Source organism: Rosa chinensis, chromosome 2, assembly GCF_002994745.2.
Source record: "Rosa chinensis cultivar Old Blush chromosome 2, RchiOBHm-V2, whole genome shotgun sequence".
In the NCBI taxonomy this organism is placed as follows: Eukaryota; Viridiplantae; Streptophyta; class Magnoliopsida; order Rosales; family Rosaceae; genus Rosa; species Rosa chinensis.
The window spans coordinates 85,326,931-85,350,584 of NC_037089.1; the positions used below are offsets into that span (position 1 = coordinate 85,326,931).

Genomic DNA, 23,654 nt, shown 5'->3' on the forward strand with positions numbered 1-23,654 from the left:
AATAAATGAGTACTTACTATGGTATTTTTTATTTTTTTTAAGTACACATGTCAAATTATAAATGGTTAACCTGTTGACCTGGATAACAGGTTTCACCAGTTAATTTAATTTAATATATATTTATTAAAAAGTTGATGTATGACAAACATCAACATACCTTAGACTTCCCCTGAGGTGAGAATGTGAAATGAATTGCCTAGACTTGCATGTGTGTTTCTGTCGCTTGGATTCAGTGTCGTTTGAATGGACAGGCATGCATGCTCACAGAGATCTATCTACGTTTCTTAACACCAAAGTAGAATCGGAGGCTATTAGTGGGAGTGTTTCAGATTAGCTGAATAATTGGGTTTTCAACATGAGAAAAATTCAACATTAAAGGAACCTACCAACTTATACAGTTATACTACATATTTCCCGGTACAGATTTGACACTAAATATATATTATAGGTACACTATGGAACACCTATAATCGATCAAATTCCATGTATCAAAGGCCTGGAATTATTAACTGTTACATTGCACTCAACATGCATTTTCAAGTTAATGGAGAATCTCAAAGTTGTACATAGTGCCCGCGCGGTGTGTTGTAAAGAATGCTCGCGCTTCATGATACTGATCAAAGACGACGACGAACACATTGGAATAGGGACCCAAAACAGCTCTAGGCAAAACTGGTGAGTCAGCGTCCGACCACATATTTTGACCCAAAACATGTGTGATAAAAATCTCTAGATTTGCCAGGTTTGTCTATCAGTCCACCATTATTCTCCGCCTGTACTCACCAGATCAATTTAGAATATTAATATCAAGAAACATATCTATAAGAATTATAAATGAAACTCCACATTATCATTAACAATAGAAAATATTAGTACTGTTTTCAACTATTGAAGCGAATCATTGAGTTTAATCTTCAATCTGCCAAGCCTCTACATTTGCAGATCACAGTGCATAACAAGTGATAATCCAATAATTTGAAATTCCAGTATCAGTTCTTTAATCAATAGTTTCTAGAATTTGGTTTTAGTATAAATTTATGTTGTAGATATGTGCCATACAGATGCAAATATAGCCACACACCCACCCACCCACCCACACACACACGTCTGCACACACACACACATATATATTTATATATATGTTGTATGTATATCTGTTCTTCAGCAGAAGACTAGATATGAAGGACCAAGTAACTAAGGTATACAGGGTTGAGACGCTTCTTATTACAACTTAACATACTATATAATATGATAGTATATATTTCAGAAATACGTACTCATTTAGACCTTATTCAAGAGTAATTTAGTTTTTAGGGTTCAAGTTGTTCCACCGAAGTTTTACTATATATTATGCTTAACACAGTCCTAATCCAAGCCATCTAATCATGGCTAATGCTCGAAACAACAATTTTCAAAAAGCTGGATTCTCTCCCATTACAAAATTAATAGTGCAGCAGAAAACCATAGAACTCATGAACAAATTAATCAGGCAAAATGAGACTTCCATTTGCAAAACCATTTGTTGATCAGTGGAAGTTCATATTCACAAACTAACCTATGTGCATAAAACCGCTTCAATGCAATGGCATGGAAAAGTGGCTTCATTTCTACTCTTCTGTTGATAAAATTCATATCCAATTGCAATTCACTAGAAAGGGGACACATTTAACCCTGCATATAATAAGGGGAAAACTAAATTAAACCTCACAGCAGGTAAAACTAGAAACATGTAAACAAACATATGGGTATAAAAACCAATTTGTTACAGTATCAAACACATTAGCCATACATCTGAAACTTGTCTAACTCAGCCTACCTTCCTGCCAAAAAGGCCCAGTGTCATCAACCTGAGATAAAGTACCTTCAAAATTTTTGCCCACTTCAGATATATGAGATGTTGTAGAAATGCGTAAGGGATCCAAAGTGCAGAGTCCCATATCCGGGAGCACAATTTGCTCCTCACTAACTGAAGGTATTACACATAATACATGCAAAAACACCTCCCTGGTCATTTATCTTAGTTAATTCAACTATGATGCAGAAAATCCCTAGGATCAAGAATTAAAAAGAGAAAAGAAAAAATAATAAAGAGAATCACCCTGTCGAAAGACCAACCAATCTTAATACAAGAAAAACTTAATTTAAGATTACAGAGCATATTCATAGAAACCACTACAAGAGGAATGCTACAGTGAATATTATACACAGTAGAGTAAAAGCAAATAAAGAAATTGCTTGAACAGACAATTATATTTATATGTAATTATATAATGAATTATCATCCAATCTGAATCACACAAAGAATAAATTTTTTTTTACAATAGTCTAGGCAAGTCCAAACGATTGACCTCATTGATCAGAATCAGTGTTGCCAGCCCACAAAAGGTGTACCTGATGAAAATACTGTCAGATTTCTATGTAAATGCTTTGCTAAAGAATCCAGAACAGGTACACATGACACATTCATCTTGACGGGTGAGCGGATCGGGGTAGGAAGCAAAATACATTTCTCTAAAAGTTCACTAAGATAATTAACCTTAGTAAATTTGTCACCTCACATATAGAATTTTCTTAAGTAATTTGCCAAGGACGTGACAAAAGGCAGAAGAACAGTTTGACATGTGAGTGAATGGAAGACTGAAGTCACCTAACTCCTCAACATTATCAGACAAAGGCAAAGAGAACATTCATGCAAATCGACATATATAGTCTTTAAATAGATATAAGTCTGAAACATACCCACCATGAGCTTCAGAACCAGGTTCCCCAGATATACCAACTTCATAAGTCTGGCAACTGCAAAGAAGAAAAAATTTCAGTCAGCAACTCAATGATGTCAAATACAATCGGAAGATAGTTGCTAATAGAGACCAACAAAGACTAGAAAATATGAGGATTGAGAACCAGGGGCCATTTAAAAAGGCATCCGCAATACGGCAGCAGCAACACAAGCAAGATTAATCCAAGTATGTCAATATATCTCAACCAAGGATGAACTAACTACACCAAGTCTACAGCAGTATAAACAGAAAAGAGAAAAAAAAAATGTCAACTAACTGTTAGGGATCAATTAACTGTGCTTGGTGTACAAATATCTGATCAAGATGAAGGCTTCAATTCTTGCTGGACTCCCTACTCAGTATGGTAATACAAGGCAGATTATAAGAGGCAAAAAAAAAATGTTGATTTAGGAACAGTTAGATCCTTGCTATTATCTGCAGTGTGAAATAGAACTTGAACATAAAACTTCTCCATTGTCTCAGTCAACTGCTATGATTGCTCACTGTGATATTGGAAATCTTTCATCTAACTGTTTCCCACAAGGCAATGTTTCACCACTGACACAACTCACTGCTTTGTTAGCACAAAATGGCTTGAACATTGGGAACCCATCTCAGGGAATACAATGGAATAATCATATTACTGCTTCTACATTATACAATTGTTCTGGCAATGTGTCACCATCTCCTCCATAGTAACCTTACTGTGCTCAATGGTGCTGCAAATCCAAGTCTCGGTATACCTCAGTTTGCATGTATGATAAGTAATGCTCAAGCACCACAGGGGTCTTTACTCCACAAAATGGTTTCATGCACATATCATTCTCTGGAATGAATCAAATATCAGTTAGTATCATTAGCTAAGTTGGATACGTGCCTTCTATGATGACCACAAATGGAAGCCAACCTTCATGATGGGAAATGCCAACTCAGTAGCTAACATTACATCATCTAAGGGTTATTTTTCATCTCCATATATTGGGATTATTCAGTCACCATCCGGTTTGTTGCATTAAATGGTGGCAATACAAATGGGATACAAATAGTATATAATGGTTCAAAGCAAATGCAGAACAACTCTCATAATTACTATGATGGTTATGCAGCACAACAAGTTGGAAGTTTTTCTCAAAACAGCAATATGCAGACCCAAAATTTGGAGGCTTGACTAGACTTTCCAGTCCAAATAAAGGAAAGTATAGGACTTACTCAGCGAATTACAGACAAGGCAGCTATCCTCAGTTTCACAACAACAGAAACTCCAACAACACTTACATGAACAACAATACCAGGCCAAAATTTACCAATACAAATCAGGGTCCTATCATCTGCCAAATTTTTGAAAAACCAGGGCATAGTGCTTCCAAATGCTATTACAGGAATGGTATTGTGGCTTCCACCTCTATGTTTGAGTGTCAAATTAACAACAAATCTCAGAATGATCCAAAAACTATGGTTTCTCATAATAGCTTCAATAATGACGTTGAGGCTTCATCTTTTCACTCAAGTTCATCTCATCTTGGTTCTGTTGCACAAATGAAGTGTTTGCCATCATCGAATTACATGCCTACAAGCTCAAGTTGTATTCCTGCACCTGGTATGTCAATGATGACCTCAATACTGCCTATGCTGCAAATGTTGGTCAGTTTAATGGTTTTTCTGACCAGCCAGTCTATCATCAAACAGCAGTTCAATCCAGACAAGTAGTGGCTTTTGCAGGAACATTAATTTATTAACAGAAGGAAAAGTTTGTTATATTATAAAATAAAACTGTGACTGCCAAAGATTAAATCTCTAATGGAATTCCTAATTTAAGGAAATTAGACAATTGACTGTTCTGGTAATAGATTATGATTAAGATACTCATATTGATGCAACTCAAAATTGAAAGGATAAACTTTTCAACTATTTGATCTTCAAAGCCTCATTCCTCTAGATATATGGGCAAACTGGAACCGCAATGCATTGTATATTAACTAATGCCACCAACTTGAAACATTACCAAACTCTATGTTGTGTTGTAGAAAGAATATGGCACTGATTGGTGACACCGATCACGTCAATTTTTAAGATAACTGATTCTCATCACAAATCACAATTGTTGAAGTAAATCAATATGAACTACAGAATCCTGAAATCTAGTAAACCACTGAGCAAACTATAAACTTTACATTTCGAAAAAAATTTACACCACTTCATACCCGAATTATGGAGTATTTATTTTATAATGCCACATTGGCAACATGCTTATGTCCAGTAAAACAAATCCAAGAGGAACAAACTGCAAGCAGCAGCAACAATTGTTCAACAGTTCACAGATAGATAAATTGAGATTTAAAATAATGCAGCACACAAAAACCAAGGCGATTTAGGAAATGGTACAAAGACAATATAGAAACTCTGCATATTCAGACCGCCGATCCTCTATCCAAAATAAAATGAGTTTCATAATTCTGATTCTAAAGATTTATATGCTTTAAAGTTAAATCTTGGAGGGTCGGACCTTAAGAGGAGCATCATGTTAGTATCACCAAAAGCGAATTCCTGACTAACACCATGCAAATTTGACCCAAAAAAAAAAAAAAAAAAAAAAAAAATTTAAACCATCCAAAGGAAAATCTAGTATCACATGTTCCTCATATCTAAAGCATGTCTAATTTATAAACAAACGAAAGAATATCTAATTCAATGCCAGTAGTGTGAGGGGAGGCTATCAATGCTTTCTGATTCTAATTTTTGGGTCTGCAAAAGTGAAAGAGTTCTATGAAAAATGAAGAAAAGCAGAAGAACAGAGATGACGCAATGGAATACAGAGGCTTCAATTGTACTTATGGACTGTTTATAAGGGCCTGAAATGGAGTGACGCTTTTGCCCCTCATTTTTTTTTGTCAATTACACTTGCCCATTGGTTTAGTGCGTTCTTATTTGATGGTGCTTATTGTCAAAACGATCGAGGATCTTCGGGAAGCCTCCCACTTCAACTATTCTACTGTTCAAGATCGACAGTGATGAAATCAGTTGTTCCATCTCCTTCTCCTCAGGGTTGGAAGATAACGCAGAAGACAACCACCTCTACGCTCGGAACCCAATCGACATCGCTTCTCTTCGTCCCTCCTAACTCGAAGAGTTCGTCAAAGGTACTCCAACCCAACCCGCCCTCTCTCACTTTTCTGCGTCAATTCTTCATATGGTTTACATTTATGACCTCAGTTGTTAATAGAGATTGATTTATTGTTGCTGAAACCCTCAAAAACGTAGAGCTTTGCTTTTGGTGGGCAAGGGATTAGGAAGGCAAAAAAAAAAAAATCCAGAAAATCATAGAAATAGTTCAAGATACTATATTAGATAGTAGTTTGTGTAATTTTTCTGTTGGCTGAATTTTTTTGTTCTAAAAAATTCTGTCATTTTGGTTTTTGGGCAAACTTCAATTTTTGAAAGGAAGGCAATATTATAGTAGGTATTGGCTTACTGAAGTTGGAGATTCACATTTTGTTGCCCTGTATTAGGAGAAGTTATACATGAGCATGACCAAAGTGCTCTTCTCATTGTTTTCTTTGCTGTAATTTGCATGTTTTGATCCAATTTATGAGAAGAAACCATTACTGTGTCTGAGAGGCATCTCATCTTGGCTGCTAGAAAAGTTTCTCAATCAGAAGCCAGTTTACTTGGATCAAGAAGCTTCCAACAGCCAAGGTAACTTTTTTCATCTGGGTAGTGGTAAAGTTTTGATCTTTATGCTTGATAATCCTCCCTCATATTTTAACCGCATAAGAAGTCATCAGTTTAGGAGGGGTATTGAATCCAGAAAAAACTCTAGCATAAATTAGCACATGCATCAGACCCCACCAAGTGTTTAATTGGTTAGATTTAAGCCTCAAATTATTGCTCAATGTACAGTATTTTAGTGCTATCAAAATTTTTATAAACTTTTTTGCACTAATTGTGAGCAGTATCATCATGGATTCTTCTGCCAGCTATGAATGTATGCATATCTTTCATATGTTAAACTGTTAAAGCATTGTACATATAATTTTGCATATAAATAGGCTCTTTGTAAAAGAGTGTTATCTTGCATGCTTTCAGTTTTTTGTTATTGAGAATGAGTGATGAAACTCATCAGGGGAAACCGTAAAACTCAAGAAACCTCAACATGATGCACAGCAGCAATTGGCTTTTCAGATTTTTCATCTTCGCTTAGATGAAACTCTTGATTTTATATTCAGAAATTGGTACACGTCATTATTTAAAATCCTGATTAATCTATTTGTGAACTGTTGAACAACTGTTGGTGCTGCTTGCACCATTTGTTTTTCTTGAGGATCCTGAAAAATACCAACACTATCTCTTTGAAACTCTTGATTTTATATTCAGAAATTGGTACACGTCATTATTTAAAATCCCGATTTATCTATTTGTGAACTGTTGAACAACTGTTGGTGCTACTTGCACCATTTGTTTTTATTTAGGATCCTGAAAAATACCAACACTATCTCTTTGTTTCTTTATTCTGGGTTGTCAGTTTCCTTATGCAGAACATGAAGACGCCCTTACTCTGGCTTAATTAGTTTGGTTTCATAAATTGCTAATCTTAGTGTCAGACTATGCTGCTGATGCAGTATAGCATTTACTTCAATTTACTAGATTCTCTAAATGTTAGGTTTCACATGGTTGATTAATTTTATTATTTGCGATGTAAATTTGTACAAAATAGTGGTGCTGGTATTAGAAATCAGAAATAGGGATGCAAATTTGATAGAAATTTTTGTTGTCCCTTTTGATGAGAAAGGAAATGAGGTGAATTTCTCTTTGGTTAACTAATATACTTTGATGGTAAAAGAATTTCTTTCTGTGATCCAGAGGATATGAAAAGCTGGTGATGTGGAGATATTAGCTGTCACCGATGTCGTATGGACTGAATGACAGCCGGTGCAATCAATTCCTTGGAAGAAGTTGGAGACATGTAAGCATCATTATATGACTCGAACAGAACATAAGTAGAACAGGTGAGAATTAATTGAAATATGTCGTCTAGCTAATATGTATCTTTTTGTACAGATCCTTACCAACTCAACAGAACCTTTAGGAGTAATGGTCTCTTGAAGTCTCGAGGAGTGTTCCCAGAAGCACGTTGGTACTGGATTGGTGTAGTAGCTTTATTTGGATTTATTCTTCTATATATTCAACTTCCTTTTTATTTTGGCACTTCAGTATCTTCAACGTAAGTACTTAAGTATCTTGAACTTGAATACCAACCTAGACAATTTTCTATCTTTGGATGGAAAAGACGTTCTAACAACCCAAATAACTTTTTGTAGCTCTTGGTAAGCCTCATGCAGTACTTTCCAAAGAGGCCTTGGCAAAGAAACAAGCCACCAAAACTGGAGAGGTCTTTGAATTATTGTCAACAGGAAAGAGCTATATTGGTGAGTCAGAATGCTTTAAAATTTATTCTTCCATTCTACATTACGGAGTTGAAAATATATGTAATTGGTATGGTGTATCAATGCAGGTGCAGCTAATGAAAGAATAGATAATATGTTAGTCGATATTACTGATTAGCGAGGAATGGTTCTTCTTTTTAAACCCCAGTTACATCTGATAAAATCAGATATGCTGTTGACATGCCACAGGTACCTTCAATTCATTTTTTGGCCAAGTAATGAATTGAAGGTAGAGATTGAGGCTTGTAATCATAATCATTGTGTTGTTCACCTCTTACACCTTGATCATGAAAATCTTGGTGATATTCCCTCCTGAAAGCACTATCAAGAGATAAACCAGCTTCGATATTTTTGCATTTGTAAAATGGCAATTCATCATTCCTTTGCTTTTCACTCCTTGTTGACTTTGCAACAAATGTTTGCTTTCCTTGATTGTACTCTTGAACCTGCTCAGATGTCATAAAAGGTGCCTGAGCTTCTGTTCTTGAGTTGGTTGCATTATCACTTTTGTTGCCAAGAGAACTCATAAGAGGACTCATAAATGAAAGCTCAGGGATCGAACAAAAAGAACCTGAAACAGAATCAGAATCTACTTCTGTTACAACAAAAGAAGTAGATTTCTTTTCTTGTAGAAACTTATCTTTATTAGAAGCAACTTTCTCATCCAGAAAAACATGTTCTTGAGAGTTCAATTGCTCCTCTTTATCTGTATAAGAGTCTTCTCCAGCTTGTTTCTTCTTCGAATCTTGAGGAATTTGAATGTCTTGATAAGCACAATCTTTTGTAATCTGACTTTCAGCCACAGTGGAATCAGAAGTTGAGTTATCATCAGACTCTTCTTTGACAACAAAACTTGCAACTTCTGCTTCTTCTTTTTTAACACATTCTTCTGTAACCAATTGCTTAGCGCTCTCATTTTCAATCACCATGGAACCACAATTTAAGTCATTAGAAGATGGTCTTCTCATCATATACTCAGAAGTAGGAAACGCAATACTACTTGTAAACATCATATCACTAGAGACACATGCAGCATTAGTAGCTTGAGCTCTGGAAGTATCACCAAATGCAGCCATAGCAGTCTTGGAGGACAAAGACATGGACATCACAGTTTGATTAATCTCATCTTCAGCAATTAACAAAAGAGATCTCAATTCTTCCATTGAAACAGAGGATCTAAGTGTTTTGATTCTTATTATAGTTTTTATGGCAGCAAACTCTGCTGGCAAACCATGAAGAACTGAGACTATTATATCCTCATCCGCCAGATAAATTCCTACAGTAGCAAGCTGATCACATAGTAACTTAACTCGAAGTAAATACCTATCAATAGAGTCTGAGCCTTTTTGGATGTTGTATAAGGAGGTCTTCAAAGTCATTATGTTATACGCCGATGCACTAGCATATTTCTCCTTAAGTCGACCCAAATTTCCCTAGAAGTCTTACTTCCAACAATAAAGGAAAGAATAGTAGCTGCAAGTATAGACATAACGGCAGAATCATTTTGCACCCAGTCCATGTACTCCTTTGTCATATCAGACATAACCCCACCTTTTTCTGTAATAATGTGTTGTGGTGGACGAGGGAATGATCCATCGATATATCTAATGAGGCCGCAACCTGCAAACATTGTCTCTACCAGAAATCTCCAAGTTACATAGACAGAGTCATCTAATCGAACTGTGATTAGATTATAGAAATTGGACAGTAGGCAATTTTGTAACACAGTACTGTTATCCATGGTGTAAGGCAGCACAGAATTGTAAAATAACCTGACAGAGACTCACCGACCTTCACAGTTCAGTTCTTCTTTTTCAACTTTGTTTCTCATTCCCCCAAGAATAAAATTCTGCTCAAGCTAAATTGTAGATTATAGACCAGAGTAAACACCAATGATGTATATATGACCCTTTGTGGGATTTACGTCTTCAAACATACAAAGATGTAGAGATAATCCTTCACCGGATATGTATATGATTAGCAAAGCAAATATCAGAGGTTCCACCAAGTATAACAAGTATAACAGGCATGCTCATAGAGTCATAGAGATTTATTTACGTTTCTTCACCCCACAGGAGAATCGGAGGCTATTAGTGGGAGCGTTTCAGATTACCTGAATGCTTGGGCTTTCAACTTGAGAAAAATTCAACATTATTTCATTGGAATACCACCGCTGAATAATAAGGATCCTACCAACTTATACTACATATTTCCCAGTACAGATTTGATACTAAATATATATTATATGTACACTATGGAACACCTATATTAATCGATCAAATTCCATGTATCAACGTCCGGGAATTATAACTGCTACGTTGCACACAACATGCGTTTTCAAGTTAATGGAGAACCTCGAAGTTGTACATAGTGCCCGGTGTGTTGTAAAGAATTCTCACGCTTCATGATACTGATCTAAGACGACGTTGACGAGGGGATGAATTGGTTCCAACAGATTAGAATAGGGACCCAGAACTGCTCTAGGCAATACTGAAGAGTCAGCGTCTGACCACTTATGTTGACCCAAAACATGTGTGATAAAACTCTCTAGAGTTGCCAAGTTTGTCTATCAGTCCACCATTCTCCGCCTGTACTGATCACCAGATCAACTTAGAAGATTAACATCAAGGAAGCAACATATCTATAAGAATTATAAATGGAACTCCACGTAAACGATTAACAATAAAAAATATTGCTGGTACTGTTTTCAACTACTGAAGCAAATCATTGAGTTTAATGTTCAATCTGCCAAGCCTCTACATATGCAGATCACAGTGCATAACAACTGATAATCCAATAATTTGAAATTCCAGTATCAGTTCATCAATCAAAAGTTTCTAGAACTTTAGAATTTGGTTTTAGTATAAATTTATGTTGTAGATATGTACCATACAGATACAATTATATATGGACATACACACACACACACACACACATGTTGTATGTATATCTGTTCTTCAGCAGAAGATTAGATATGAAGGACCAAGTCACTAAGGTATACAGGGTTGAGACGCTGCTTATTACGACTTAACATACAATATAATATTATAGTATATATTTCAGAAATAAGTACTCATTTAGAGCTTATTCAAGAGTAATTTAGTTTTTAGGGTTCAAGTTGTTCCACGGAAGTTTTACTATATATTATGCTTAACACAGTCCTAATCCAAGTGTCAATACAAGCCATCTAATCATGGCTAATGCCTGGAACAACAATTTTCAAAAAGCTGGATTCTCTCCCATTACAAAGTTAATACTGCAGCAGAAAACCATAGAACTGAACAATTAATCAGGCAAAATAAGACTTCCATTTGAAAAACCATTTAGTGATCAGTGGAAGTTGATATTCACAAACTAACCTGTGTGCATAAAAGTATGTGCCGTTGCAATGCAATGACATGGAAAAGCGGCTTCATTTCTACGCCTGTTGATATAATCATATCCAATATCATTGTAATTCACTGGAAAGGGGACGTTTAACCCTGCATAAAAAAGGGCAAAACTAAATTAAACCTCACATGCAGCAGGTAAAACTAGAAACTTATAAACAACCATATGGTGATATGGGTATAAAAACCAATTTGTTACAGTATCAAACACATATAACCATACATCTGAAACTTATCTAACTCAGCCTAGCTACCTTCCTGCCAAAAAGGCACAGTGTCATCTACCTGAGATGAAGTACCTTCAAAATTTTTGCCCACTTCAGATATATGAGATGATGTAGAAGTGCGTACCGTATCCAAAGTGCGTAGTCCCATATCCAGGAGCACAATTTGCTCCTCATCACTCTGAAGGTATTTTTTGTAATAAGGCAAAAACACCGCCCTGGTCATTTATCTTAGTTAATTCAACTATAATGCAGAAATCCCTAGGACCAAGAATTAAAAATAAAAAATAAAAAATTAATAAAGAGAATCACCGGCTAGAAATAGTAGCAACCATCAACCAGCTTACTAGTCCTCCCCTGAAATCCAAATTCCTTCCCTTCTCGAAATATCAACCAATCCTAATACAAGAAAAAGTTATATTTAAGAAACTAGAGAGTGTTGAAGGAAAATCAAGTTTAGTGTGCCTTATCAAACTAGGAATAGGAATAGGAGAGAAGGTTCTAGATTTCTCAATCCTACACGGATTGGTATTCCTTGTAACATTAGAACTAGCACTTTGTAATCCCTATATATAGGGCTCCTATTCTCAATAATAAGAACACATCTCTCTCATCAATCTCTCTCAAATACATTATACTTAAACACGTTATCAGCACGACTCTAACCACAAAACAGAAAACCAAAACTCATTCACAAAGCAGCCCCTAGCCCGAGCTAGCCGAGCCTTCGCTGCAGCCCGAGCGCCCGTGTGCTTGCAACCTTGCACAGCAGCCCCTGCTGCCCCCTTCCTGCAGCCCTGCGTTCCAGCATGCTGCCACTGAAGCATCCCTGCTGCGCAAACAAGCCAACGCACACCCACTGCATCTTTTTCCCGTTCCTGTGCACATCGGTCTTCTTGCAAGCCTCGAAACGTCTAGTTCGGAAGCTCAGATCGAAAAACTTTCTTCATCAAAGTTGTTCGTCTCTGTCTCTTCCATCTAACCTCCGAATTTCAGCCTTATCGGAGTCATATTGAGATCTGTACACCAATCGAGGTACAAGCTGTTCAGAACAGAATCTGCTCCGAATTTTCACCAAGTAAGTATTCAAAAGAGTAAGTTTTGAAGTTCCTATAATTCGGAATTTATATTTCTTCTTCTTTTCTCGGGGACTTGAAAACCTCCATTCTTCTACATCCCACCTTTCTTATAACGTGGGTTCGATCTGAAAAGCGGAATCGTGGGGATTCACGCAATTAACGAACTAAGAGCGTTCGTAAGACATCGGACTAAGAGCGTCCGTAAGCATCGATTTAACGAACTAAGAGAGTTCGTATGCTACGGACTAAGAGCGTTCGTGAGCATCTATTTTGACCATACAAACATCATTATTTCGGTCTAATCCAATTATTCTTGGAAATCGATTTCTTGGTAGCATAGCTCGGAAATCTTATTTATATTAGTTTTCGTGGAAGCATTGACTCCGAAACTAACTTGTTCTTGTTTCATCTTTCAGGATGTCAAACATGAACAAACTCGATTTTGTTCCGTTGGATTATGCAGGCAAAATGTACTTATTTTGGGTCACTGATGTCGAGACCCACCTTATTGCCTGGGATTTATTGCATACTATCCAAGAGCTTTGTCCTATTGAAACAGCTCCAGACCCTCAAACTGAGAAAGATAATTCCAAGGCACTTGCCTTCATGAAACGTCACATGGATAGTGACCTGTAGTTTGAGTTCATAAATGAGGATAGCGCCATAAAGCTTTGGCATGCGCTTCGCGAACGATATGGCAATGTTCGTGACTCCATACTTCCGAATACAGAAGCAGAATGGAAAGATCTTCGCTTCTCTGAATTTGACACTGTCATGCAATTTTATTCGGAAGCTCTCAGCATCAGAGCAATGATGCGTCTCTGTGGAAAAACAATCACAGAAGACCAATTGATTGAGAAAACCCTCAATACCTTCCCCGCCTGTGCTATGAGGTCCTCTGACTTATTCCGGACTCATGTAAATGCAAGACGGATCACAAGTTTCCAACAGCTTATTGAAGCAATGGCCACTGCTGAAAGACATGGCAATGAACTTGTGCAAAGAAGATTTGATAGGCTTCAAGATAGCTATCAAGAGCATCGTCCTATGACTAGAGAAAGTTGCCATCGACGTCATGATCCATATGATCGAAATGCTCAAGAAGGTAATCGCTCAAGGCGACAATCACACGACCGTAGGAGGCGTGATTTTGAGGGAAATAGGGTTGGAAACCATGAAGCCAACGTTGGCCATGGGCACCACTTTCCAACGCCACCAGTCCTAAGGACTATGCATATTGCGCCAATGCGCCTCAATCAAGGGAGAATCCTCTTTATGGTGTCTATTTCTGATATGGAACGTTTGATCAATGGACCTGAATTTGCAATGTACCTACGGAGGTTGTCGCATCATGGTGATCAAGACTTCGAGTTCACAAAGACTTTAAATCTGGCGATGAAGACAAAATGCCGCAGATTTTTATTTATAGTCTTTTATTTTGTCCAAAAATTATGTAATGGCAATCATGCCTTAAATCAATAAAATGACCTATTGTATTAACTCTTTCCCTCTAGGCGTACTCAAGAGTACTTGTGATGTCTAGGCAAGGTTTGATCTGAGAGAACGGTTTTAAAAGTGAGCAACGCTCCACCAAAATCTCGCCTTACCTTACCTGGTCACAACTAAATTGAAATTACCAAACGGATTGAGTGACTACGATTTGTCTACGGTTTGATTTTTATATTGGATTAGATTTTGGTCAAGAAACTTTGATGTAATCATTGGCTATTATTAATAAAGTATCGATTTATTTTATCTCATGTCATGGACATATTTCTCGAACTTTATTACTTACAAGATGTAAGAGCCAATGGTTTTCATGTGGAAACACATTGTGAGAATGGACAAGAGTTCATTTGCATCACCTCTAATGACTACGGAAATAACCGAGTATTAGAAAAACTTATGTGTCGCTCTAGTGGGTTGTATGCAACCACTATTCGAGTCATTGAATCCAACCATGTCATGAGAGATGATTTATGGGATTCCGACACATATAGGCTTTGGCACGACCGTTTGGGACACCCAGGTCATGACATGATGATCCGTATATTAAAGACTTCACACGGACATCCCTTTTTCCGAACGAAAAGAAGTAAAACTCGGTTTTTGGACACCGAAGGAGCCCCTGCGCCTCACGGCGCCGTTCACCCCCAAATCCGGCCATCCTTGGCCGGCGCCGCCTTCCCCCTGCGGCCTCAGGGTGGCATTAACGCCACCAAGGCTCCTTTTTCTCCAACTTTTACTTCTAAAGTCACTTGTGACTTTGTGGCTCAACCAAAATCCTCATTGGTTGTTTCTAAAGCCCATCATTCTTTCTGCAAAGCCTGCTCTTTAGCAAAGTTAGGATCGAGACCATCCTATGCAAAGGACACCAAAGAAAATATACCATTCTTGCAAAGAATCCAAGGTGATATTTGTGGACCTATTCAACCATCATGCGGACCATTTCGATATTTTATGGTATTGGTTGATGCATCGACACGCTGGTCACATGTCATGCTATTGTCCACAAGGAAAGCTGCATTTGCTAAACTCCTAGCACAAATAATTAAGTTATGGACTCACCACCCTGATCATCCTATTAAGTCTATAAGATTAGACAATGCTGGAGAGTTTACATCAAAGACTTTTGATGATTATTGCATATCCATTGGGATTGATGTTGAACATCCTGTTCCTCATGTTCACACCCAAAATGGTCTCGCAGAAGCCGCCATTAAACAACTACAAATGGTCGCTAGGGCATTGGTAATGCGCACCAATCTCCCTGTTTCTGCTTGGGGCTATGCAATATTGCATGCAGCTGTGCTTATTCGTCTGAGGCCCACTGCCACTCAACCCTTTTCTGCGTCCCAGATGGTGACTGGGTATGAGCCCAATGTCTCACACTTACGCATATTTGGGTGCGCAGTTTATGTGCCAATTGCGCCTCCACAGCGCACCAAAATGGGTCCTCAACGACGATTAGGCGTTTACGTTGGTTATGATTCTCCAACGATTATCCGCTACATAGAACCCTTGACAGGCGATCTCTTTACCGCAAGATTTGCGGATTGTCACTTCGATGAGACAGTCTTCCCATCGTTAGGGGGAGATAAGAACATCAATGTTCAACAGGAACGACCGGAATTGTCGTGGTCTGTCCCCACTCTGTCTCATCTTGATCCCCGAACCGCACAGTCCGAAATTGAAGTGCGGAGAATTCTCGATCTTCAGAACGTAGCAGAATCGATGCCTGATGCGTTTTCTGATATCGCTAAAGTGACGAGATCACACATACCTGCTGCAAACGTGCCTGCAAGGATTGATGTCCCTAAAAGTAGAGGACATGACGCCAACTCAAGAATGCATGAGCATGGCGCCAACGTCCCATCTCTCAATGATGGTGACGTTATGGCTAGGCCCACGGCTCCTGCCAGGAAGCGCGGGAGGCCCATAAGTTCGATGGATTCTCGCCCAAGAAAGAAAGCGAGTTTGGCACAGAATAATCCATTAATCATCGATATAAATAATCCATCTCATGAGAATATTCCGGATTATGGTTATGTCCAAGAGACATCATTGGGGGACGCTCCAATGTCAGAACCAACTCCAGAGAATAGAGAGATCTCCATAAATTACACTAGTGTACATGAGATGATGGATAGAAATTCTATGGCAATTGATGATGCATTTGCATATCATATTGCGAAAGGGATTATAGAATATGATGATATCGAACCTCGCTCTGTTGAAGAATGTCAACGAAGAGCAGATTGGCCTAAATGGAAAGATGCGATCCAGGTTGAATTGGATTCACTAACAAAGAGACAGGTATTTGGGCCTGTAACGCAGACACCCCCAAGTGTAAAGCCTGTTGGCCATAAATGGGTCTTTGTTAGAAAGCGTAATGAGAAAAATGAGGTGGTAAGATATAAAGCCCGCCTTGTGGCGCAAGGTTTCTCACAACGCCCTGGAATCGACTACGAGGAGACATATTCTCCTGTAATGGACGTTATAACGTTCTGCTACCTTGTCAGTTTGGTAGTTTCCGAAAAACTTGACATGCAGCTTATGGATGTGGTTACAGCATATCTCTATGGGGATCTAGATTCAGAGATATATATGAAGGTTCCAGATGGACTTCAATTACCCAAATCAAGTGGCTCTAAACCACGGAGCGCGTTTTCAATAAGATTAAAACGCTCACTATATGGATTAAAACAATCCGGACGGATGTGGTATAACCGTCTAAGTGACTACTTGATTGGGAAGGGATATATTAACAATGAAATATGCCCATGCGTGTTCATTAAAAGAACAAGTTCCAGATTTGCAATCGTAGCAGTTTATGTCGATGACATGAACCTAATTGGAACTCTAGATGAGTTAAAGGAAACTGCTAATTACTTGAAATCCGAATTTGAGATGAAAGATCTTGGGAAAACACGGTTTTGTCTCGGTTTAGAACTCGAGCACCGTAGTGATGGGATTTTGATCCATCAGTCTGCATATACTCAGAAAATTCTAAGGCGCTTTAATGAAGATAAAGCAAAGCCTGCGAGTACTCCCATGATCGGCCGTAGTCTTGAGCCCGGAAAAGATCCGTTTCGTCCAAGGGATGAGGACGAAGAACCCCTAGAGGCCGAAGTGCCCTATTTAAGTGCAATAGGCGCATTATTGTACTTAACTCAATGCACAAGACCGGATATCTCATTTGCAGTGAACTTGTTAGCTCGACATAGCTCTGCGCCAACACGCCGCCATTGGATTGGTATAAAGACAATCTTTCGATACCTTGGAGGTACGATTGATATGGGCCTATTTTATCCCTACAGAGAGAAAAGGAATGACAGAAGAATGGGATCGGACCCCATTAGGCATGGAGCCGCCGTCCATAACATGACCGTCGGCCATGTTGTTACCGCCAGCGCCGTCGCCGCCCATGGTGGCCGGCCTCACCCTATTCCCCTCCATCAAAACGACAATGATGTCTTGATGTGTTTTGCTGATGCAGGGTACCTCTCTGACCCTCACAAAGGTCGCTCCCAAACTGGTTATGTCTTTACCATGGGAAGCACTGCGATATCTTGGAGGTCTACGAAACAGACCCTTGTTGCTACTTCCTTGAATCATGCAGAGATTATTGCTCTACATGAAGCCGTTTGTGAATGTATATGGCTAAGGTCTGTAATTCGACACATTCAAGGAAGTTGTGGTTTGAAGTCTACCACAGATGAACCTACATGCATTTATGAGGATAATGCAGCTTGTATTGAACAAATGAAGTTAGGTTTCATCAAGGGCGACAACACCAAGCATATATCGCCCAAGTTCTTTTATAATCAGCAACAACAATCACTTCTAAAGATTGAAGTGAAACAAATCCGATCAGAGGATAATGTAGCGGACTTATTCACTAAGTCGTTACCTAAATCCACCTTCGAGAAACATGTGAAGAGCATCGGATTGAGAAAGTTATCCGAACTCCCACGATTGTAGCAATCAGGGGGAGATATCGACATCAGGGGGAGTTATGATGTCTACATGTTCGATCTCGAAGAGTGAAGGACGTGTTGTGCTCTTTTTGTCCTTCGACCAGGATTATTTTTGTCCCACAGGGTTTTTGTTACCTGGCAAGGTTTTTAACGAGGCAACGAATGAAGCGTCACCACCAAGTTTGAGCGGCACAAGGGGGAGTGTTGAAGGAAAATCAAGTTTAGTGTGCCTTATCAAACTAGGAATAGGAATAGGAGAGAAGGTTCTAGATTTCCCAATCCTACACGGATTGGTATTCCTTGTAACATTAGAACTAGCACTTTGTAATCCCTATATATAGGGCTCCTATTCTCAATAATAAGAACACATCTCTCTCATCAATCTCTCTCAAATACATTATACTTAAACAGAGAGCATGTTCATAGATACCATTACAAGAGGAATGCTACGTGAATATTATAAACAGCAGAGAAAGCAAATAAAGAAATTGCTTGAATAAACAAATCTTAAAATTAGTCTAGGTGATATGCTTATATTTTCCTATATTTTTATGCCTCTTAATCTTGGTTTTTATGTTTAGTTCTCCTTATTTATGATTCATTTACATCTTTTAGTGTTTTTGTAGGTTTGTTCCATAGAAAGAAGAAAAGAAGCCAAAATGAGCTAAGTAGGATTGAAAGGCAATGTGCAATATGAGACTGGGAATTTGTCTGTGCAGAACATCCAACTTCGCCGAATTACTGGGAAATGCTCAGATCGAATAAGACAATGAGCCTTATATAATTGGAAATCTACGGATGTCTACTTTCTGTAGAATTTTACAGCTCTTGATTTCGATACTTCTGGAGAAAGTTATGATTATTTTAGTGAAGATAGGTCGGACATGAAATCTGCTCGGGATTTTACACACATTCGTGGAGAACTCAAGTTTCGTGGCACAAGAGCATCAATCCTAATGTTTCAAGGAAGTTAATTCAGATGTGGATTCAATGAGGAACTTATTCCTACTTTTACAAGAGATATTTCAAGCTTTTCCCATTCCAAATGAAGAAATGAATCTAAACCCAAGAAGTTTTACAAGGAAACATGAAGCCAAAGATGAGCAGAAATCTTCCCTATATAAGGGAGCACGAATTTACATGAAGAGAGAGTCTCGGGAGCACAATGTAGACGCCTAAGGAGTAGAGACGACTCATCCATCTTCCCTTTCTTTTCCCCTTCCATTCTTTTTATGTTTTTCCTATGTTTTATTTAGTTATATTTTGTTAAACTTTTTCTAGGGTTATGATGCCCCCTATCATGATTGCTTATGTACTTTGATGATTTATTGATGGATTTATAGTTTCTTTATGATGAATTCTTAGTCACTATTTGAATTGATACTTTATGTTTAAGTTCTTTGATTAATCACCTTAAGGCTTTGCATCTAGTAATTAGAAGATGAATTTGAAGCGTACCTGCAATATAATTCAAATTAGCTTCTTGTGATTAAGAGTTGTGAATTACATTATTGTCGTACCTAAAGTAATGGTTTGCATGATTCTCTTGTTTTCTAAAACATAATGAGTTCTATGTGTTAAATTTATGCCGTACCTGGATAAATTGCATGTTAGGATGTACGACCTCTGCCGTACCTGGAGAGAATCATACACTTAAGGAAAGCTATGGTCTAAGTGCCGTACCTGGACTTAGATACGGGAATTGTCATCAAAATGAACAAAAGAATCTGTTAATTACATTGAAACATAAATAGGATTGTTAGTGGTTGATTTCGAAACCCTAGGTTTTATCATTAGTTGTTTGATTCTTTAATTCTCAAATTATTTGTTTATTGAAAAAACCTTAAAACCATATCTTCTTTAGTTTGATTGTTTATGTGTTTTTGTGTTTGGATTAATTAGGTTAGGATTTAAATTAATTATCAATCCTCAGTTGGAACGACCTCGTACTTGCACACTATACTAATGACGATTCGTGCGCTTGCGAGTTTTAATTAAAATTTCACTACACTAGGCAAGTCCAAATGATTGACCTCATTGATCAGAATCATTGTTGCCAGAGCACAAAAGGTGTACCTGATGAAAATACCGTCAGATCTATGCTTTGCTACAGAATCCAGAACAGGTACACATGACACATTCATCTTGACAGGTGAGCGGATCGGGGAAGGAAGCAAAATGCATTTCTCTAAAAGTTCACTAAGATAGAATTTTCTCAAGTAATTTGCCAAGGACGTGACAAAAGGCAGAAGAACAATTTGACATGTGAGTGAATGGAAGACTGGAAGCCAAAAAGACATAGATATTCAATTCTGTCAGAGGAGGCCACCCTAAGAGTTTATAAAGATAATTTCATTAGTAAGTGTTTTTCATCCACTTCAACTGAGGTCACTTAACTCCTCTTTATCAAAGGCAAAGAGAACATTCATGCAAATCGACATATATAGTCTTTAAATAAGTCTGAAACATACCCACCATGAGCTTCAGAACCAGGTTCCCCATGTATACTACCCTCATAAGTCTAACAACTGCAAAGAAGAACAAATTTCAGTCAGCAACTCAATGATGTCAAATACAATAGGAAGAAAGTTGCTAATAGAGACCAACAAAGACTAGAAAATATGAGGACTGAGAACTAGGGACCATTTAAAAAGCCATCCGCAATACGGCAGCAGCAACACAAGCAAGAGTAATCCAAGTATGTTAATATATCTCAACAAAGGATGAACTAACTACACCAAGTCTACAGCAGAATGAACAGAAAAGAAAAGAAGAACAAAAAAGTCAACTCAGTAAAGTCTAGTGCCACTAAAGATTCATGACTTGGAAGCCAACATTAAGATGTAACTTCCAAGTATGTCAATATATCTCAACGAAGGATGAACTAAGTACACCAAGTCTACAGCAGTATGAACAGAAAAGGGAAAAAAAATTCTCAACTCAGTAAAGTCTAGTGCCACTAAAGATTCATGACTTGGAAGCCAACCTTAAGATGTAACTTCCAACATTATCAACCAGTTTGTGATCCAAAATGTTCAAAACACTTGCTACCTGCAAAAATGAATTAAGTGAGCATGTAAATAACTTATAACTATGTTGTAAATAAAGAATATAATATTAGATAATACTGCATATGTTCATATGGAACCCCAATTTTAGAACTACTTCTAAGGATGATACTAGCAAAAGAAACAGACAGTCCTATTAGAGACCAATCACACAATGCCGCCGAGTGTAACCACCAGGAACACGGTTGTAGAGAGGTTCTTGTACAGTACCAGGTGATTGAGAAAGACATGTGCCATTGATCTGAGCTGGTCCTGCAGGTCTAGAAGCAGCTACTTGCATCCTGAATCCATTATTTTGGAGTTGAGGTACAGTACTCATCACATAGCCACTTTGTGTTGCAACAACCCCATTATTGGTCAGAGCATTTGGAGTATGAGCAATACTTGGGATTGATGGACCATTGTGAACAAAACTAGAAACTTGTACGGTTGTAGCAAGTGGAGTGGAGCAAATCCAATTTAATCTACTGAACTAGTAGGAGCAGATGCATAGTTTCTACAAGTATTCATAATACTAGTTGGCATAACATGGCAATTGGTCACATGTGGCTTGTAAGTTGCTTGTGGCACAACAGATGGTGTTGCAAACCCAGAGTGAATATCAACATAACCATTAGTACCAAACAATGTAGGTGATGTGTTAAAGCTCGATCTCAAATTCCTCAGATAATAAAAATGACCTTATCCATACTTATATTGTTTTTCCCTCTGATAATCTGTCTGGTATGACCATATTCACTAGGGAAGTCCAGCAAGAATTAGTATTTTCATATCCCTTATGGAAATAGCCTAGGGGTCTGATATTCTCACTCCTCCAGCATGCTGCCAAATGATCTCTAGCACTTTTAATAAGTATTTCTCTACTGAATTGAATCAGACCCCTTATGTAAGTTGGACTTGAATTGCATAATGTGATACATATTCAGAAATTGAACCATATCTTTGCTTGAGACTGAGAGTAGCCCGTACCTCCTTAAAAGATGATGTTGCATCAGAAACAACCAAATGTGATAATTGGTTTCATCGACGCCATTGATGAAAAGCTTGAAGATTGAATCTTGAGAAAGAATTGCTACTAAAAATTAGTATGAAACAAAACTTGAATCTTGGAAAGAAACTGCTACAGATTGTGAACAAACCTTCAATTGTGGTCTGGGAATTCTTGGTATTGAACTGGTAATTATACAAATTCTTTGGTGACTGAACTAGTAATTTTGGCTGGTTTTTGAGATTCCTAACAAGAACTAGACTAAAATTGTAGTGGAGAAACAATGGTGGAGCTATGGTCAGGCCGCCATGGCCCTGATACTATGTTGGAAAGAAGGAAGAACTCAATCGTATTCATGTTGTTTTTGTTTTTACAGGGCTCTCTGTATTTATTCTTCTAGCACAGTAAAACTAACTTCACTTAATTGGCTAATTACATTTTTACCTTTTACCCTTAACAAAAGGAAGGCGTTGGTCATACAGTAAGAGCTCGAGTCGAATAGTCTAACAACAGATAAACATGCACTTGAGAAAAATGATATGTTCTTGTTACAAAAGTTAAAACTCTGAACCTTGTAGTCTTGAGAACTATGCTCAGAAACAGAATATGCAATATGTAGAAACCAATTGGCAATGCCCTACACATTCAATACTGTTAAGCAATTAATGCTTTATTTTCCAGATGTAGGTTACACTCTTACCACTTTAAAAACGGGTATGGACACCAGGAATATGGAACCACTGTGTGTGTGAGAGAGAGAGAGAGAGGGGTTGCACCTGAAGCCCCCACTTGGGTAAAACAAATCATGTCACAGCACTTCCCACAGGATTATAATTGCAGTACTTTAAACCGTAAGTTTATTTTAAAGCAGCATCAACTAACCACCTATTAATTGATGAGAGAGCTTTGTGACCACCTAGAGTAATCAGTGAATTGACTGCAGCATAAGTCGCTGCAAGATGTGGCATCTGATCAAACAGTACGTGATTATAAAAACTATAGGAGATATCTATAAGACACTCCAAATACTGCAGTGCTCTTTGCCGTGACAATTGGATAAGAACATCTTTTCAAATCTGTAGCATTCCAGAGACCGTTCCAATCTTTACTAAAGAATACTACAGCCCCTGCCGCTTGTTCCTCTTCATTAAAGAAAGTATGTACTTCTGCAGGTCTATACTTAGAGAACGTTTTCAACCAATATC

The 23,654-nt window shown here is 37.9% G+C and overlaps 2 long non-coding RNA genes and 1 pseudogene across 3 annotated transcripts; 1 reads left to right on the forward strand and 2 right to left on the reverse strand.

Moving 5' to 3' along the window:
* Window positions 1–401: 401 nt before the first annotated feature.
* LOC112186332 lies at window positions 402–5,596 on the reverse strand. Its single transcript, XR_002930738.2, has 3 exons — window positions 1,817–5,596; window positions 1,556–1,671; window positions 402–773 (listed from the first exon to the last, which is right to left on the reverse strand). It is a non-coding gene; the product is annotated as an uncharacterized LOC112186332 (long non-coding RNA).
* A 157-nt stretch (window positions 5,597–5,753) lies between these two features.
* Window positions 5,754–8,706, forward strand: LOC112188909. 2 transcript variants are annotated; one of them, XR_005806278.1, is made up of 6 exons: window positions 5,754–5,917; window positions 6,374–6,473; window positions 7,618–7,740; window positions 7,836–7,998; window positions 8,096–8,203; window positions 8,290–8,706. It is a non-coding gene; the product is annotated as an uncharacterized LOC112188909 (long non-coding RNA). The 2 variants fall into 2 exon arrangements; XR_002931613.2 differs by having other exon boundaries at window positions 5,760–5,917; window positions 7,638–7,740.
* A 1,805-nt stretch (window positions 8,707–10,511) lies between these two features.
* LOC112185275 lies at window positions 10,512–23,417 on the reverse strand (annotated as a pseudogene).
* Between the last annotated feature and the right edge of the window lie 237 nt (window positions 23,418–23,654).